The sequence below is a fragment of the Melospiza georgiana genome, chromosome 2 (assembly GCF_028018845.1).
Source record: "Melospiza georgiana isolate bMelGeo1 chromosome 2, bMelGeo1.pri, whole genome shotgun sequence".
In the NCBI taxonomy this organism is placed as follows: Eukaryota; Metazoa; Chordata; class Aves; order Passeriformes; family Passerellidae; genus Melospiza; species Melospiza georgiana.
The window spans coordinates 99,896,700-99,914,295 of record NC_080431.1 but is presented as its reverse complement, the minus strand read 5'-3'; the positions used below and the strand labels follow the sequence as shown (position 1 = coordinate 99,914,295).

The following is a 17,596-nucleotide window of genomic DNA, read 5'->3' as shown; positions in this document are numbered from 1 at the left end:
AAAAGCATTTCATAAATGCAAATGGATCTATACCATAAACTCTTAAAAGCAAATATGACTGGCAAGACTCTAATCCAATTATCAGGAATAACAAAATATAGGTATATGCTGCACATTTTCAATGCATCAGACACAAAACCAAATTTTATAGCCCATGAAAGAACAAAAGCCAGGTATCAGCCATGTAGTTGAAAATTGAAGATAAACAGAGGCTTAACATACATGGATTTGAATTTGTCCTGAAAAGTACTTCCCTTTATCACAATGGTTTGAGAAGTGATAAATATTTAAATATTATTAGCAAAAAGCCATTATTTAACTGACAGTTATAAAATCATACTCTGAATGTAAAGTCTTTGAGACAAAGTAATTCTGTTCTAGCATGGCAAATGTTTAGTTACTACTGAACACACAGCAACAGCAGAACACTTCACACTTGGCAAAGTCTGAAGTAATATTATTCTGCTTCAGTAAGAATCTATAAGTAAAAAATGAGATATTTAACAAGCTATGCAGGATTTATTACCTTTGAAATGTTACTCTAATTTGCAAGATATAATCAGGTTTCCAAGGAACAATGCTAAAATGTAATAAAGGATCCAGATCTCATTCCTTAGCAACTCCTTCCATTTAATCATAAAAACAAGATAAATCCAGTTTGCCAAAAATGAAAAGATGAACGAGGCTGATAGGAAACAAATCAGTTAAGTACAGGCATCAGAAACTACAGTATGAGATGGCATACAAATCTTGTGGTTGACAGAGATAAATCTGTCAGATAAATTCAGAAGAATTAGAACTGACACTAAACCTAAGGTTTAAGCAGAAGCAAGTAGCAGTGAACAACAGGAAGAACGAAGCAGAGATGTTTCAGACTTGTCCCTGCTTTGAAAATCCCCTAGCTTTACTGATTTTTGTCATCACTTGATCATAATTTTTACAATAACATATTTCAGAAAATATCATATTCCCATAAACTGGGATCTTGAGAACTGACAGTATTTGCATTGTCTGATGGTGCATTTTAGAAAGTAACACTATTGCAGTGCTCCTGAGAAATATCACACATAGCAAGTTCAAAGGAGACCTTACATAACATGCAATAAGCAAATGGGTAACTTTCTCTGAACACAAACTTAATTTCTGGCAAGGGATGATGATACAGTTTCCCTGCACCTCCAAATAAGGCACCCCTGCCTTAGCAAATAAGGGTAATATTTTATGTCTCAGAACTACTATGCAAATTAGAAGTAATACAGAAATTACTTATTAATGAAAGTATTTGTGAGCCTGTTGCACTTTTCCCCCCCCCCTTTTTGGGAGAGCAACAAGGTCAGAGAATCTTGAACAGCTACTGCTGCTGGATTGCCAAAATGATGGTTTTGCATTGTCTGAAGACCACGGCAACCAACATCCTCCAGGCACCCCTTTCCCACTAAGCCTACACAGGCAGGAGCTCACCTCAGTTCTCACTGCCTCTCACACATGAAGTGTAAATAACTATTTCTCCATGACTCAGAGAGCAAGAGTACAAAAACTGAAAAACCAAGTTAGTTACCATCAAATTAAAAAAATTCAATGAGGTTTTTCTTGCAATATGCATAACCATCACAAGGAATAAACTGCAGTGGCTACCATATTTACTACCTCATTTTGTCACCCTATAATGCCTAAGAGATTAAATATCTACACCAGTTCCTGGCAATGCAGGCTGATCATCAAAGGAGATGAAGGAAATTTAAGAAAGGTTCATTAACAACTATTTGACAAAAGGGGAAAACCATCAAGGAATGCAAAAAAGAGTAAAAACCTGAATGTTTACGTTTATATGCCTGGTGTAATTACAAATGAAGAATATACATTCTGCATTTTCTACCTCCTCCTAAACAGCACGGTTTTGTTACCATGAGCAATGAGGTATTACAAGCTCAGCATTCCAGCACACCAGACGGACTAATTAGGACAGCACTATGTGGTCCATGAGTTTCACCAGTCCAAAACAAGCACCTCTGAATTGTTTCTTCAACTATTCTTCAAGTGGAAGACCCATTTATGAGCTTCTTTGCATAAAACTGGTTTCAGTATGATCAGGTGATGTAAAGCATCACTAAATGTAAGTATTATTTATCACAGATTTAAAAGGCCAAAAACTACAACAGCATTATCAGATCTACTGAAATGTAAATGTGTCACATAAAGAGTTAATGCACTCCTACTCAACTACCTTAATTTATTATTTGAAGCAACAGCCTTCTGTTTATTGCAATATTTATTTCTGTCTCAGAAGAGAGAAAAAAACATCATGTGCCAAATTTTTTATGTGGCCAGATTCCTCCCTATACCAGAGATAAGCTTTAATTCAGTTTGACATACTGTTTTCATTACAACAAGCTTACTTTTAGCATAATCATAACAGGTAAGGATTATGTTAAATCTTTTTCTCAGCTGAAGGCCTAGCTTTTCTTTAAGTGATGTCATGACCTTCTCCAAATAAATTAACCTGTCCAGTACAGATGTTGACATTTCATAACAAGAAAGAGAACCATACTGTAAATAAAGAGCTACAGAAATATGTGTCAGCAGTGACTTGGCAAAGGTTTAAGACTGACGCAAGTATTTCTGGTATGAAAAACAGAAGAAAGCTGCAGGTGTGAAGAAAGCTTCTGTGAAGAGGAAATAGGGCAAGCTGACACTTTAACACTTAGCCAAATACTGTATTTGATGAGAATGCAGAACATCAGTTAAAATCTTTGAAGCTACTACATTTTATAGAGCAAAGCAGGAAGAGAATACAGAAGAAAAACAGTTTCTTAAAGAGTTTGGTCTTGTATGTTCATGTGCGTGCATGCATGTACATGTGTCTGCATGCACATGTGTACACGTGTTTGTGTGTGTAGAAAACATCTCTGACCAATCACTTAAAACAGCTTGCAGCAAAAATAATGTACATTGCATTCTCTCCAAAACATACTTCAAACAACAAGAAATAGAGACTCAAAAATATTATAGAAAAGCATAAACTTTTGTCTTCCCTCTCCCTAACACATCAAAACGGCAGAAGGGAAAAATAAATTTTAAATATTCACAGAAAATTTGGCAAAAATACAGAACTTCCATATTCAACAAAATTCAGACTAACAGTACAGCAAACATTCACATTAGACTTTACTTGAAAGATCCTAGAAAAATAAATAATACATCTGAAGCATTATTAGTAAGAGGCATTAGACACACAGCCCAGCCTTTTGCCTTGGGATTTTGGGGAAGGCTGTCTGGCCCTTTCCACCATTTCCTCTTCTGGCTTTTTGCAGAGGAAAACCATCCACCAAGGGAGCCCAGGAGCTGCTGGTGAGGTCACCCAGAGAGCTGTGGGCAGCACAGCCACCACCTACAACCCCACTCTGCTGTTCCCAGGGGAAGCCCACAGTGCAGGATGGAGATGAAAGCTGAGGAGCAGCAGAGGAAGATTGTCCAGCCTAAAATGACTCACCCAAGTTAAAACATGGGGAAATACACCAGGGAGTGTTTCCAGCTAGCAACCCAAACTGGTCAAGCCAAGTATTGTTCTAAATTCTTCTAAGATGGTGATTACTAGTGCCTTGTATGAGAAACCTTCTTTCATTCTCTTCAAACCAGAGAATTGCAACTGGGCTTATTTCTGTTTTATCTTCTGGGGAGTTGACAGAGCATTTTTTTCTGGATAAAAGGTTTTTAACTATGGAAATAAGAGGCATTATGTTCTAGAGTAGCAAGGGAATAAAATTATAATGTCCATATATTAAACCTGTAAACCTGTTCTATCAACAGCATGAGAAAAACTTTACAGAATGAGCAGAGCTCTGAGACAAACTGCATTACCAAAACTGCCTGAGCTCACAAAGCCCTTCCTATTGAAGGGAAGTGTTAGAAAAACCAAACCCTTTGTGGTCTTAGCAATAATCAAGATCATTGTAATAACTGTGAAATGTCTTCACTGATATTTTCAATGATATTTTTGGTCCTATTTTCACTGGGATACCTTGTTGCTAAATTATCCACCCAAAAAAAGGGAAAATGGAGTTAAACAGCTGATACATCTGGCATATAGCTAGAGCTTAGCAACTGTAAATGGCCTCCAAAAGAGGAGGAAAGTAGTTTCCATGAATCATCCTGCTATTTCTTTTCAGATGTGATTTCTATCTTTTCTAGAGAGGAGGAAGGTTTCCTGCCTGCAATTTTAGTGGGATAGGAAGTTCAATATTGACTCCCTAGCAGAGCACAGCAGACAGGTCCCTGCAGCTCGTGTCCCCACACATGGCCACGGCAGCGCTGGGGCTCGGGCCGCTGAGCACACCAGCCCTGCCCCTTCCACATGGGGAAAACAACTCTGCTTTTATTCTTGGCTTTATTTTGCACACTAATATTTGCATAACTGTTAAGATTACAGAATAGCACTGGCAGTTGTAAAACATATTCTCATGGAAATATTTTTAAGTGGTTTGTAGATATTAGCACTGCTGCATTTTTGCTGCTGCAAAAATCCTTTCCTCACTACACAGGTTTTCATTGTCATCATTTAGGCCCTAAATATTTTGCATACATGGCCTCTCATGGAACTATTTCTTTTGCAATGTAAAACTAACTGGGAGAAATGAGAAGAGCCCACAAAATTCTGTAAGATCAGGCTGGACTAGAGGTAAGATCTGTTTTATCAAACATTCTTATTTTTCATCAATGAAGGACTGATATTAAACTGACAAATTTTCTAAATTTCAACAGCTTATATGAATTTAAATGTATTTGGCCAAAATAGTCAACACCAATGTCAATGCCTAAAATACTTAGGTAGCACTGTTATAGAGTATTTATTTTGGAAAATGTGCATAAAATTTCTAATAAATGTTCTGAATATCCTGCTGCTGATAGGCTTTTCTTTACAAAAAAACCAAAAACACTTTCGAAGACCAAGACACAAACAGTATTAGCAATTCTTTTCCCAGGCTTTCCTAAATCATCACTTGTTTGTATCTTGGCTTGCCCAGAACTGAAAACCCACTGTAACTGTGATGTGTTCCCATTTTAATCAAAAATACAACTGAGTGATCATGCCAAAGGTAGAAAGAGCAGATCACATTACCACAATGGTACCCAAGCAAACCTAGTATTTCTTCTACCTTAACCAAAGATAAACACAATTCTCATCAGCAATGAGCAAACCAAGAACAGGTAAAAAAATCATGTTTGTTAAAACACTGAGCCATTTACTTACCATTAAACATGGGCACAATCTTTCCCTTGAAGTGCTAACTATTCAAAGACCAGAAATAACTGACTTAAAAATGAGCCTTTTTGTGTAGGAATGCACTCAGTTTTCTTCTAGCCCTCTCTGGCTTCTGAACTCTCGCTACGCCTCTGCACCCCAGGCAGCAGCTGCAGGGCTGCCATGCACAGCGTGCAGCAGCCTTGCTTCCTGCTGCAGCTCTGCTCTGGCTCCCCAGAGGTGCAGCACAGCCCCTGCAGCTCTCCACATTGCTCACCAGGTATGTGTCTGGCAGCCTCACAGCTGCCTGCAGCTCAGACTGCCAGCTAACTGCACCCACAAGCCCCTCCTGCCCCTCAGACCATTTCTGCTCCTCGTGCTGTAGCAAAGTCTGCCTTTGACAGACAAAGGTCAACTTCTCCTTTCTAGATGTGAAGGATGGAGGTGGGGCATAACACAGGTCCAAGGCTTTATTTACTGTCCTACACCTGCAATCAGGCCTGAGGAAGCAAGGATCAGAAGGGGAGAGGAGAAGGGAGCAGAAATAAAGGTATTTGTTTTTTCTATGAAAGAAAAACTAAGAGCACCATTTTCTGAAGTAGCTTATATCAGCTGTTCTTTTAGTCAGTGCACAAAGGACTGAAATGACTAAAGGACTCTGTAATGCACCTGAACATGTGGAAATCGTAGGGCAGCTTTATATTTTTTGGTATATTTTTGTACCATTCATAAGCACATCAAGAGGTTCCATGGCATCTCAGTCCACAATGGAAATAACTAAATCAGAGAGGCACCTCCATTGTTCTTCCTCCATCTCTAGGAATGGCAAAAATTAACAGGAAGCCTGAAGAATCTGGAATTACTGCAATACTGCCAGCTTCTGCAAAGAAGCAACACGTGATTGTTCACCAAGAAGGTAATGCTGATGTCCATGCATCTTTTAGTGAGTTAAACATTCTACTCAACTCATCTCTGTATTCATGGATGGAAAACAACTTGACATAAGCATATTTCTTTTTTTTTTTTTTTTGTGCGGTAGTACAATTTCATTCAAAATTCCTTTTGTGAGAGCACTGCAAGAAAATGGCAAAAGGATCTCCCACATATGTGCACACGACCACATACAGTAAGTAGTCTTTTTGCAGGTAAATCCAAAGACTGGAAAGATCAAGTTCTTCATGAGCACTTAAACCTGTTCTGCCAGTGACAGTTTTCAGCACTCAGAGGATGCCACCGTGCTGAAAGCACTTCAGTTCAGCCCTCATTATCACTGCTATGCAAGGATGAATGTAAGGCATGTTATTCCCCATCTCGTGATGAATGGATCTTGAGTACAGGAAGCTTTAGGTTTCTGTAACAGCCAGATTCTGGTGGCCTGTGTTATGCAACACTTACTAATACCTCCAAATTCAGAAGTGAGCTTTGCGTGTCATAACTATGAAATTCTTACATATTGGTATGATCAAACAGATTTTTATGCTATTAAGTCAAATGACTTTTTGAGGAATCAGTCAGTAAATTACAGGCTATGACTTTATATTCAGTTGTAAAGACCTAGAGTATTTTGGAGTAAGGGAGATACTTTATTTTGGACTTCGGAGACACAAAATTAGCAATCAGAAGCTTAAAATGTTTTACCATTGTCACACTACATTTTTTTAGCAAGTTTTTTTTACATTAGCTCTCCATTCTTTAACAGGAGTGCCTGCCAGAAGGATCTGACAAATCTGTGACAAAGCAGGAATAATTTTCCAAGTGATTCCTGATAACTGAACAACACCTATAAAACCAGCAAGGATGAATGGCTCAAAACCACTTCCAAAATTCACATGGTTCACTGTTCAACCCACTGGGCACAGAGATCTGAGTGCACAAGATGAGACAAATCAGAAGTCACAGTTTTTAGAGAGCTGTCCACACCAATAAGATCCACAGCTCTGTGAAAGCCAACCATGTAACACAAAACTCTACTTTTCTCTGTAATGCTCCTGAACACGTGGAAATCGTAGGGCAGAGGGCAGCTTTATATTTTTTGGTATATTTTTATACCACTCATAAACACATCAAGAGGTTCCACGGCATCTCAGGCCACAATGGAAACAGACAGGTTTCAGGAAAAGGTACAAAGATGGATAGTGTGTGGTATCTTTTGCTGCCAGGAATATTTTTTTATTATTATTATTCCTGGTATCAATGCAAAGTAGTTATTCAAATGTCCATAAAATGAAAAATCATTTTGCTTTTAAAAGAACTGTAACTACATCTGGTAAGAAAATTTGATGGAAGAACGGTTTCCATAAATACATAGGGTAAACACATTATGGAACATATCCTGCAGAAATGTGATGAAAGAAATACAGAAATAATTACAAAAATGTACAATAGAAATCAAATAAATTGAAATTTATGTTTAAAAACATACAATATTTTTAATAATTTCCTTTAAATTAGTACCATACATGCTTAATATTGCAGAAATGGACAAACAAAGTAATCAACATGACAACTGAGACTGCTAACTTGACTAAAACAGAAGCATTTTGGTTGCCTCCTTTTTAGTATTGAATTTTAAAAGATCATCTTTACACTTCAATTCATATTAATAAAAGAATAGAAAAACAGCACAAAAGGTGAGCATTCCACATTGCTGGTGTCTGCTTGAAAAACTTGCATTTCAAAACATAGGCTGGGGACCAGGCATTTCAATCCTTGGCCCCAGCTGGCTCACAGGATGGTCTGGGTTGCAAAGGGACCTTGAAGCTCATTTTCTTCCAGCCCCCTGCCACTGGCACAGACACATTCCAATAGACCAAGCTGCTCAGAGCCCCACCCAGCCTGGCCTTCTACACCTCCAGGGATGGGAAATCCACCCCAACTTCCCTGGGCCACTTGTTCCGGTGTCTCATCATGCTCACAGCAAAGAATTTTTACCTAGTATCTAATCTAAACCTACTCCCTTCCAATTTGAACCTGTTCCCACTTGTTCTGCGACTACATGCTCTTGTAAAAATAATTTAATGCAAGCACACTGAAATTTAGGATAGAGTCTTTAAGAAAACAGCATGGTTAAAGATGAGATTAATTGCATCTGTGAGGACAACCAGCTTACAAAGGCAGAATTAGACTAACACCTGAACTGTGACCCAGAAAACACCAAGAGGAAAAATGGAAGGGAAAGTATGCCAAGAGGAAGGACAACAATAATTACATATGATGCAGTATCATGGGATCTTGCCATTTTCTTCACATACTGCTATAAATCACAGGAGAGTTGAGAACATCTCTCTCCCTTCACCCAGGCACACATTTCCCAGGAGGATGCAGACTGAAAGAGACAGGTTAGTGCTGAACTGAGGTGGGAGACAAGCACAGCTGCCAACATTAAAATACACCTGCATGAGAATTTTTTTTTCAAAATAAATACACCACCAAATGTATTATTTACACACAAAACTCTGCTGTGGTCTGAGAACACACACACACACACACACACAAAAAAAAGATGGAGACAAAACTGATTTCTTTCTGGATTTTTTCTTTCCCTCCCCTTTCCTTCAAATAATGATATAGACTCTAAGGAATCTTTCTGGTAATATTCAGTTTAAAAAACTACGGGGTTTTTGCTTATATTGCTCAGGTGTAAAAAAATACTTCTGAGCAGAAAAAAAGAAGTCATATTAAGTCAGAAGTATTACACAACTGAATATGGCATTTTAGAACAGACTTGAACAACCACAGCTACAGATGTATTTAGGTGTTCCACCTCTATTAACTGTAACACTAACAAACACTGATTGTTGTGAAAAATGCACAATATACACAATATTTAGAGAAAAAATCAGCCAAGTCCTAAAAACACACAGACGATCATCCACCATCTATACATGAGTACATACACGAGGAAAATCTTCCCCGTTGATCACACCAAACAACACCACAGCACAGCTCCTATTTTGAGTTTGCTCTCTAAAGTAACGACAGCCAGACATGAAAAGTGGAGCCTTGTTTCACCTGGGACGAGCTCTGAGCAATGGCACAACTCTGACCTGGCAGCTGAGTCAGTTCAGCTTTAATCAGCCACAATTTCTGTGTCCAGCTGCAGGGCTGAGCCCTTCAGCCCTGACTCTCAATATGTGCCAAACACCTTCTATAAACACACTACCTCAATATTCTTATAATTTGCCAGACTACCACCATTCACAATCCACTTGGAACGTTTTTGTTTGGTTATTAAGAGTTCAGAACAGGCTGAAGGCAGGACTTGGTGTTGTTTGTTTGCTGGTAGCATAAACAATTCTGGTTTCACAGCTCTCACGGCACTGAAGCTCCAAGAGTTTGTGTACACACACACAGCACTGTGATTTGTGGGTTCAATTTTTGTCATGCCTCTGTTGGGACAGTGGAAGGCTTGAGGGCTTTGACATTGAAAGACTGACCTAATTAAAGTTGAATCACTCTTCCCAGCTATAGAGCAGCCAAGTTTTGAAGCACCACACCCCAACATATCATGAGGGTGGAAGACTAGAACCTTAGAACAACTGCTGACAAGTTTATACCTGAAAAATAATTCATTTGATATAGGAGAGCAAGTATGCAGCTATCCTTGAGAAAATTCAAATTGAGAAGGATTAGTCAAACTCTGTTTAGATGCATATGTATATTTATTTATATATTAATATGAAAACTGCTTACATGTGAACTTTCAGATTCTATTTCCATGCCCTCTTCCTTTGGTTTAAGGGGTTTTTTTTATCTCCTCCATATTTTTGTATCACTTTAATGTTTCTCCTGTTTTGTGTATCTATAAGCACTTTGCTTGAAAACACTATATTGTGTAGTATATTCATTATTTAGTTCATTATTTGCCTCCTGCTACTAATATAGGAAAAAACAGTGCATAATGAACATTTATGCAAAATATACAATAATAATTTAGAGGTTGTAGTACTTCTTCTTTAATATATATTGTAATGGTAAGAAATGGCACTAACACTTTTTTCCCCAGCATCAGCATATGGCACTTCTTAATACAGAAAAAAATATTTTAATTTCCAGCAAAATAACATTTGTATATATAGACACACACACACATATGTATTTCTATACACATACATAGGGTATTTTACTGATTCCATAAGTAAGTCCATGCATTTTTAAAAATGAAGAGCAAGACTACTTGCTCCTCCTTGAGTTTATTTCCAGTATGTTTCACTCTATCACATATTTGTTGACTTCAGTCTTTCTCCAGAAAGTGCTACAGTTCATACCAGTCTGACATATTTGATTTTTCCTGAGTAGCCTGTAAATGAATATACTTGTGTTTCATTAGATTATTAAAAAAAGTATTTAATATATTTTTCATTATGTCACTGTTCCCTTTTTGGAGTTATAAGATAACTACCAAATCCCCTAACTTTCAATCTTAGTCTCCCCTGAATTTCAGTTTTAGGATTGCAGATACTAACACAATTCCTCAAGATCAGAGCTCAGGGAACAAATATAAGTTCTTTTAAAAAAAGTCATCCTGAATTTGGAAAATTCACAGAACCATTGCATAGGACAATACAATTACAATATAGCCCTACCATGAGATTTCTGTAAATGTACTCCATAAAAAATCCAGAGGCAGAACTAAAACATGTGACATTACTCCGGTTTCTCTATCTACAAAATCAGGTAATTACATTTAACTACTTCACTGAATACTCTCAAGCCCTTTTTATATATAAAATTTGTGAAGCTTTTAAAACTGTTGAGACATGACAGAACTGGAATCAGAAAAGAGGGGCTCCATGATTCTCCCACTTAAAAATAAACACAGAAGTTAAGAGATTAACACATTAAGAAGGCTCAAAGAGAATACATTTTAGCTTTTTGTTAAGCTCAATACCTTAAACTCAAAGAAGCTTTTTACTTAAGGCTTCTTTCCACCCTTTAATCTTGCAACTCCCCTTTGAACCTTCATCTATTTTCTCCTTTATTTGTAGTCACTAGAACTGGAGTGAGCAATCCAGCCTTACACCTCGCAGAGCCAGAGCACCATCTCCCTTCCCATTCCCACACTTCCCAGCTCACATACCAGGGCTCCTGTCACCCCTCAGCTGCAGATGTTCTACACAGGATGGAGTCTACTGCTCCAAAAGAAGCTCTACATCCTTGACTCTTCATGTACATTTGCTGTGTTAAAGCAAAGACCTTGTTTTGCCCAGTTTGACAAGCACAATCACTCATCCATTTGCTCTATTAAATTATTTTCTCCATCTTTGAGTACTCTGTAAACTTAAGTGACTACTTTAACGTGGGCCAATAAAATGCTCAAGTGTGGAGGACTGGCAGCCCACTGGTACACACAGATACTCAAGGACCACCAAAATCTTCCCTTAGGTCTAATTCACCTATTGTGTGTCCTCACTGTGCATCATTCTTGACTCTTCAGGAAAATGCCAAAGAGCACCAAGGGAGTAAATTTATGGAAAACATGTATTTTTACACTTCTTCCCTGTCAACAGCCCAATGTATATAAGCAGCTCAAAAATATAGCAAGACTAGTTAGTGTTACAGGGACTATTTTTAACAAACTCACCATGACAAGCATTACCAATATCCTGTGATTCTCCTCTGCCCTTTACTTACCAAGCCCTGTATCAGTTACTCCATCATTTTACCTGGATCATAATCTGCGTTTATAACTACCTCAGGTATCTATTCTCCCTTGCTGGTGCTGAGCCAAGTTTCTCCTGTCCTCCCCATCTGCCAACACTTTTATAAATCAATAGTGAGAGCCCAACATTAACTTCTTCCTCAGATCTGTTTGGATTAAAATATCTTCAGACCTCGAAACAGCCACACTGAAAACTGGACTTATACCTAAATTCCTGCTGTCCCAGACTATGTGCCTCTGGAAGGCAACAAATTTCTTTTCCACATTATTCTGCATTTTAAACAAAACACCCTCCTCCCATACAACCATCAATCTGCTCTCAAGCAGGAAACTCAAATACAATCAACAATATGTGATTTTCTTTCTCACCTAAGCAGTCCATATAAGCAAAGGTACCTCAAAAGAAAGTCCTACCACTGCATGAAAAGAGAGTAACTGCAACAATGACATTGTTCCCACTGCAGGCTTGGTATATTCCTTCTATATACATATGATTGCAACACAACACAATAAAAATGTCAGCTGGACAAATGAAAGAAAGAGGTGCTTTAATATGTTTGTAAAACTATGAAAAGTTAGAAATGTTTCTGCTCAAGGAACATATGCTCAGAAAAATTTAGAGAGAATACTGTTTAAAACATGTATAAGGCAATGTATGAGAGGAAGAGGTTGTTACTTTTTCATGTGAATTACTGGAGGTACCATAAAAAAACAGGCAGAAAATTAATCTCCTATTCTCTGTGATGTTTCAGCTTATCTGAGAAATAAAAGTTCAAATGGAGCAACTTTGGTATCCAAAGTAGCCAATCTTTTGTGCTAGCTTGCATCAACATTTTAAAAATGAAGGAAAAAAAAATTCTCTGAACAAATATTGATCAATTGCTCTATCAAAAGTCGGTTGAACTCAGAAACATCAAAATTATCTGCTTTTGAGGGTCCCCTTCGATATTTATGTTGCAGATAATCAGGAGTTTTGCTTTATTAGTGAGTTGTTTTGTTGCTGGGGACTGGGATGGAGGGTCAGGGAAGAGGGGGAAGGAGGGAGATGCCTATAAAAGCTCAATTGAAGATCAGACTAAAGCTCATTTAAAGACTTCCAGTAAGAAATGGTGACCAAGGCTTAAAACACACTGAAGAAGCAGCTTCATCTTGAACTTTGGGAGCAGCTGTGCTCTCACTGCCCTTCCCCCAACACAGGAAACAGACCTAGAAACAAAAATAAGACAGGAATGCTCCTGTGCAAGCTAATGTTGTTGGCTTCTTAAACATCCACTACTCTTGTGCCAAAAAAAATGAAACCCAGGAGGATTTAACACTTCAAAGGATAGTGAGACACTGCTTTAAACACAGAATTTTCTACCAGAGACAGATATTCTTTCATTTTGTAAACAAACTGGAAGAACGTTATCGTGACTGCATGTTGAGACTGATTTCATTTATATTCCTGTACTACTTATGCACAAATACACCACTGCATATTACACTTTTACACATTTTAGACTACAGTTAATGCTGTAACAGTGTTATCTCCTATCAGGAAAAAAAAAATGCAGCAGTTCAATCTTCTGATACCTTCCAAAACATTCCATTACACCATGCAGTTTGAAAGCTTAACAGTACAGAGAAATGTTCAACAAGGAAGTTCTCTCCTTATTAAGCAATGATACATAATTATATGTTCAAGGAGAATGTAACATCTTGCCAAAGGAACGTATGGCCACAAATGTTACTCACAGTATTTCCAACTACAAATTATAGTTACACTTTCACTTGTGTTATTAAGAACTTGGCCTTTGTTCTGTCTATTTAATTTTCTAAACAAAGGTAAAAAGATGGGAAGGAAAGTGAGAGGTAGGCTACATTCTCTGTCTAACCTAAAAGTCCAAACTAACAGCTTTATCTAATTTTGACGAGTACAAATCATCTCCATGGCTTGCTCTGCTTCACTCACCACAAACAACTCATGTTTTCAACACTTTAATTTAATATTTTGCAGGCTAATGGAAACTTTACATAATGCATTCTCCCTCATAAAGCTAAAATGTCAACGCAAATGGGATTGAGATCTTGATATGGAGAGAAAGCAAATGCTATCTTTTCAAAATCTACAGGCTAACAAACATGATGTGGAGGATGGGATGGGCATTGATGCAAAGCAAAGAAGGAGAGGAAAATAATCTTACTTAATTTAGAAGGGTGTCTTTATCTCTTTCTGAGCATAGCACCCTCAGCCATACCTCTCTCAAGAGTGTTTTAATGTTTGATTAAAATAGTTTCTTGATCCTTCCTCAGTCTGCCAATGTCCTCCCTGTGGTAGGACAAGAAAAACAGACTCAAAAAGAACGGTTGATGTAGTTATTAATAGTTACATTTCACTGTCACTGAAAATTCAGTACGTATTGTCAGGTTAGTCCTCATTCACAACAAATTCCAACTCCAGTAGTTTCCTTTTATTTAAAAAAAAAAGTATGTTTGATCCTTTCTTTGTGCATTGATAGTTCAGGGCAGGCAGTACCCATGCCTTCAGCACCTGTTAATAATTTCTCAGCAGAATGTACAGAGCAAAAGCAGGTGAGGGGAGGCTTTCAAGTTTTACCCATTCCATCCATGTACCTCATCCCATCCAACCACCTAGTAAGGTCCCTCCCTTAAAGCACTACTTCTTTACAGCTATAACTACAGCAAGAGGGAAATGACTTATTGTGGGTGTCGCATTTAAAAAACAGTGCAAAGTAATGTAAATGGTTTCCAGTTTCAGGGGATTTTGTTCTAAATGCAGGTAATTAAATCTCAGCATAATGAGGAAACAAAAGCAAGCACTGATCACACCCTGGATGTGTCAATCCAGGAAAAATCATCATCAGACATGGTGAGCTTAACCCTGCACAACCAGTATTTCTCTTAAGCTTTCTGCCAATTACCAATATAATCTGTTCCCTCCAGAATAAAGAACTGGCAAATTTTCTGACAGAAAATCTGCATGATTTCAGAATGCTCTGCTTATTATACCAAAAGGGAACATACATAGCAGCTCAGACAACCACTCCACTGCCATTTCACAAGTCCTTTCTCCCTGTTTTCCATTAAGTCATATTTATATCCATTACATTTTCTGTAACCACTGCTGAGAATAAGCACCTCCTTATTAGAGAAGGGTTTTATAATCTAATACAATGCAGTTCAAACCACTTGATACTTGCTGGGTTACAGCAAGGGGATAGATAAATGGACTATGGTTTAGACAGGTTACAATTACAAAAAAAATAAACATGGCAGCACTTTAGCAGAATAGCTCCACCTACACACATGGTACTGGGCTATTGCACTGGTTTTTACACCAACATCGTTACTGGAGAATAAGCTTCTTATACCTGGAAAACAGTATTGAGAACAGATTGCAACAAATGCTTTTACTTGACTCTCCAGAGCAGACACTCAAAACAGCTGAACTCACACTCAGAGCAGGCTTTCATGAAGTCCAAATGTAAAGGAATGCCTAGGTACTTTTTTTTCCTTCTGTTTAGCATGGTTACAGGATGTATGTTCAGCCTGATCTGACACTAAGCTCTACAGGTCTAGTAACAAAAATAAGAGGGGCTTCACAGCTAAAGGATAGAATAGAACAGATGGAAGGCACCTACAACTCTCCCTAGTCCCAACCTGGCCAGTTCAGGACTAGCCAAGAGTTAAGCATACTGTAAGGGTACTGTGCAAGCACTGTTACCCTCGGGGCACTGACCACCACCCAGGAAGCCTGTTCCAGTGTTTGACCACCCCTTGGTAAAGTAATGTGTCCTAATGCCGAGTCTAAACTGAGCCTGGTGCAGCTCTGAGACATTCCCACACACCCTTTCACTGCCTTGAAGAGAGAAGAGATCAGCACCTCCCTCTCTGCTTTCCCTCCTTGGGAAGCCATCCAGAGCAATGAGGTTGCTTCCCAGGCTCCTTCTCTCCAAGGAGACAAGCCCAAAGTCCTCAGCTGCTCCTCTCAGGACATGCTTTCCAGCCCTTTTCACCACATTTGGTGACTTCCTCTAGACACATTCAAAGACCTTCACATCCTTGTTAAATTTTGGGCCCAGTGCTCAAGGTAAAGCTGAAGCAATGCTGAAGACAGAGGGCCAGTCACCTCTTTTGAGTGGCTGGTGATGCTGTTTGATGCACTCCTAGGATCAGTCTGGATGAGAACTGTACTACAACTGATTTCAAGAAATGTATATACTGACAGAGGTAGGCATTTTGTTACATATAAGCTGTATTTTGAAATGTCACCTGGACCATAATCAAAAATAACCAATCAAAATGTAACAAAAATCCACATTCCTATTGTAAGTTAAGATGAAAATGTGGTCTAAAAATAAATTAGCCTTTATGTATTACACATCCCAGCCCAATATCACAAAAGAAATTTATACAAGCTTTTCTACATAGCATAGTAACAAAAAGTCCTTGTGCAAGGGTCACAGAAATTAACTATGTAAGAAGTCCTAATTATCAGCATAAACTCTCTAGCTGCATGATGAATAATAAATTTATATGATGACTCTGCAGACATATAGAATTGTGCTAAACTATAATAACATAGCATTTGAAAAATACTGCACACCATTAGATTTTGAAACATCATATTGAAAACAGAAGGTTTTAAATTTACAGCTTACAAAGCTGCTTCATACCTCCAGCATGTGGTATATGCTCATTTTCATCCAGCTAAAAATATCACATTTGTAAAAATCAAATCTCTGGAAACATGACTAGATGGCCTTAAAATAGTCAGTTTGCTGATGGATTTATAACTTTATCTGCATTTCACAATTACATTTAAAAATGTATTTTAAAAAGAGTAAGTTCATGCCCCTTCCGCAAATAGGCATTTGCAACGGGCTTTGAATTAAGTTCATACCAGACTGCAGCTCACATAACAAATAAATATGTTGTTCTAAAAGCAACAGAACTAAAAGAATCTGGGTTTTGACACTTTCATTCCCCAGGCCTGCTGGAGGGCCTCACACACTCCTGCTATTATCCAGAGGATCCATGTGATACCCGCCCAGTCAGTGCTGCCCATGGAATGAACCACAAACGAGCCAGGAACTCTTCCCATTGTGAGGGAGTGGCATCACTTTGGTCTCCTTTACCCCCTCCCTCAGCCACTAATCCTTCCAACACCTGGAGGAATTCCTTATCTTTGAGCACATTAACACTGTGGAATGTGGCTGATGCTTAACAGAACCAAGTGCTCTATTCTGGGAGGAATGGAGTGACAGACAATGCCAATTTGCACATTAGGAAAAGGTTATTCACCTGGAGGGTGGCTGGGCACTGGAACAGCTCCCCAGGGAAATGGTCACAGCACCGGGCCTGCTGGAGGAGGCATCTTGGATGGGGCTCTTAATCCTACAGTTTGGTTTTAGGCACTCCTGTGAGGAGCACGGAGTTAGACCCCTTCTGGGCTCCTTTACACTTGAGATATTCTGTGATTTTACAAATCCAAACTACAGATTTTGTTTCTTAGGAAAACCTCGATAATGCTTAGACAGGTGACATGCACCTACTCAAGATGCCTGAACTCCCGCCCAGCTCATGCTACACAAGGCAGGTTTGTGGGCTGACCCACCTTTCAGTTTTTACCATATAAACTCTGGATTTGGCTGGCAGGTGCTGAAATCAGACAGAAGTCACTCTAGCTGTAGCTG

At 38.5% G+C, this 17,596-nt stretch overlaps 1 protein-coding gene across 3 annotated transcripts in view; it reads right to left on the bottom strand.

Annotated features, from left to right (window-relative positions):
• Positions 1-17,596, bottom strand: part of TBL1X (transducin beta like 1 X-linked) — a 239,746-nt gene that overhangs the window by 154,895 nt on the left and 67,255 nt on the right. The gene's annotated exons all lie outside the window — the stretch shown is intronic.